We start from the raw sequence: 3,364 nt of genomic DNA, 5'->3' as shown, positions 1-3,364 counted from the left end.
GGACCACACCGCCCGGCCCCCTGTGAGAGCATCGAGCTCCGCGCCAGGCCCTCATGGGCGCTTCGCCCCTCGGAGCCGGCTCCGGCCACCCGCCGGGTGTTATTTGTCATGGGGGACAGCCCGTTTCAGGCACCGTTATTTTATTTCTGCCTTTCCCCTCGCCTTCGCTGTCGGGCTTTGCTTTTGTTCGGGCCCCGTAGTTCATGTGAAGCCACCGGGTGTAAATTTCATGGAAACCTGTAAATTTTGGGGTATTTAACTTACCCTCAAAGCCCGATACTGTACAATAGAGATAACGGTGATACTTGCGCTGTGTAATGATTGACCTGAACCATGCCTGAAGTAGCGCTGTGTGTTTTAAATGCTCTTGGGCAACCGGGCAGGATGAAAGGGTTGGGATGGATGGAGGACAGAGTGGAGAGCTGAATTATCCAATTTCCTCTAAAAAATGAGCTTCACCTGCGTGGCTATGGTTTCCAGTTGCAAAGCTGCTCATGGTTTATGCCCTTAAGTCAGGGGGCTCCATCCAGGTAGATGGTTTTTTTTCTTTTTTTTTGGGGTGCACTGCTGGTACAGAGGATGTTGGCAAAGGCATTGCTATAGTCTAAAATGGGTTATAGTGATGGAAGGCTGTGCTTATTAAAATAATCAAACCAAAGCCCTGAGGATGACTAGATAATGGCTTGCAGCCAGGTTGCATTCCCAAGGGTAGACTTAAGTCATTTATAAGCTTGCAAGAATTAGAATAGTTCCTATATGCTAGGAATTGATCAGAAAACCTAGTTTGTGGGGAGGAGAGGAGAACATGCTCCTAATTAAACTGAAAATATCCTCTTTATCCCAGGAAAGCAGGGGAACAGCCCTTCAGTGCGGTCTGGAGGGTGATTTGTGTAGCAGGAGGCGGCATAGGGTTAATGTGATTTCTGTCAAGATTAAACTTGATCAGCGACTGGCAGGTCACAGCTCTGTCTTCAGCTTGTGTACATCTCAGGCTGATGAATTTTGGAAATCATATTAATGCCTTATTCCCTACTGGAAACTAGACATCAGAAACTTCCCATATTTCTGTGGGATTTAATTCCTGGTAGTAATTGGAGAGTTAATTACTTCTGTGTATGTTGGTGCGCGTATGTGCCGAAAGGTTACCCTTTGGAAGGCAGTGGATAGCTCAGCTAGTGCTTTTTGTTGTGAGTAATGTGCTTGTGTGCAGGTGTGACCCCACTCTGACCACAGATCTGACTTGTCTTTTGCTGCTTATTGGCCAGATCCAACAATCTTTTTCCTTCAGGTGCCCTCTTTACCTTACGGTTTCAGTTAAATTAAGCCTGTTAGTCATAATCCCATTTCTTGTGGATGCTGTGAGGTGGTGGAAGTGACTTTATCTGCTTGACTGGTTGGCTTCTACTGTTAGACTTTCAGCGCAGCCAGTTGTCCTGGACGACTCCTCGGTAAGCAAGTGCCATGTGTTTCTCCAAGCACGGCCTGCAAAAAGGTGGCCTTTCGTTGCGGGCAGTTACTGGACTGTCATAAACAACTCTTGGACAATAATAGCCTCTTCATTGGCAACAAAGGGAGGAGAACAATGCTTGAAAGTTATAAGCACTTCTGAAGACAGAAATTACGGATTTTCATATCAGGAGTTTCTACTCTGTAGCTGACTTTCAAATAACATGAACATTTTTTAAGCAGCAGAAGTAACTTGAAAATTGCCTCTTAGGACGGTCTTGGACTAACTTTGTAGGGGTGCAGCTGTCCCCCATGTTGTTGCCAGTTCCTGGAAAGTAAATTGATACGTATCATAACGAGGATCGTGTACTCCTGGTGGAGCCAAGACCATCTCGGTTTCTTCATGCGCTTCAGTGCAGATGGTAAATGCATGTTCTTCCTGCAGATCAAATCTGTCTGAGCTCTCTGGTAGATCCTAAAAGTACCTCTGTAGCCTAGATCTGGAAACATCCAGAGCAATTTTCTAGCTGTTTAGGAAGAGAAGGGAAGAGAAACTTTGTGATCCAAATCTCTTGTTCATTAGGATATGTCCAAAGAATATACAAGAAAATAAATTCCCACCATTGGCTTGTTGCTGTTCTCATTTTCTGATTTTTTTGTTTACTTCTGTGCACTGCCTGCTCTCCTGGGATTGCATTCTTTGGACTTCTGTTTCCTTCTTTCCATCTCTCTTCCCTTCTCTCCTTTGTGTGTTAATTTTTCTGGAGTTTTAGCCAAACCTTTTCCGTTGTTTAGTGCTTAGGACATTGAAACAATTTTTCTGCTGTGTTGCACAGGCCTGTAGTGTCTTGTCCTATAGTGACTTCTAGCATTGTGTTTTGGTATTATACCAGAATTGGGATTTGTTTAGTAATCATGCAAAAGTTGCTCTTAATGTTTTTATTTTAAAAAGAAATAAACCCCCTTGACATTCCACATCAATGTCACTCTGTTCACAGACGCCTCTTCCGAGTAATACATGCGTGACCTTAACAGTTTGGCAGTGCACTGTTGAATTGGCACCAGAGGCCTCTTGAAACAGAGCTTAAAGTATTCTAAAACTTCTGAAAAGTGTTTTCCTTCCAGGTGCAGTTTTATGGTTAACTTGGTTTGAAAGATGAAATGGGCATTCCAGCTCTTCCAAATCTGTTTGTGAAATAAAACAACAGTTGACAACAAAACTTACTACCTCTGAAACCTTGCAGGATGATACCATTGTAAGGGAGGGAGTGTGTCCATTTTTTAAATTCAAGTAGCTTTCATAAATTTACATGATGTTTATTAAGGCAATGCTGAAATTTAAAGAATAGACTGCTTTAAATGTTTGGATTTCTTGTATTATTGGTTGATACCATTTTCCACCCTGATGCAGCTCCAGAGAAGTGATGGAAAAAAGCTAATACAGTAAAAAAACCACTATGATCAATTATAAGAAAAAATTATATTAAGCTGTTTGTATGTATACAGTCTGCCCGTGTGTGTGTAATAGATGAATCTGGCCCTCGGGAGAAGTAGTAGAGGATCATTTGAAATACGAGATGACAGTTACTTTAAGTTAATGATTTCTGCTTGTTGAGCTGGATGTGCTGGGCATGGTTATGTGGTAGGTGGCCCGAGGGATGGTCAGGGGGATCTGGATTAGCTGCAGGTGTGCAGAACAGCTCTTCTGAATGTGCTGTGAGGCTGCTGAATTTAAGTACAGACTTCCCTGCTCGTGCTGTGAGTTGTAGAAGTATTTTTATCATCAGAATCTTTTCCTCTGCTAGTTTGTTGAGCTGACCTGGACTTTTGGATAGGTGCAACAGAAGATCAGCTTCCTTACGGTGCAGCATCTTAAAAGGTGGCTCAGTTATAGGAATCATCCTTGGTCTTCATTAAA

The sequence above is a fragment of the Fulmarus glacialis genome, unplaced genomic scaffold (genome assembly GCF_000690835.1).
Source record: "Fulmarus glacialis isolate BGI_N327 unplaced genomic scaffold, ASM69083v1 scaffold39429, whole genome shotgun sequence".
Taxonomy (NCBI): Eukaryota; Metazoa; Chordata; class Aves; order Procellariiformes; family Procellariidae; genus Fulmarus; species Fulmarus glacialis.
The sequence above is the reverse complement of the archived record's forward strand: the minus strand, read 5'-3'. Positions refer to the sequence as shown.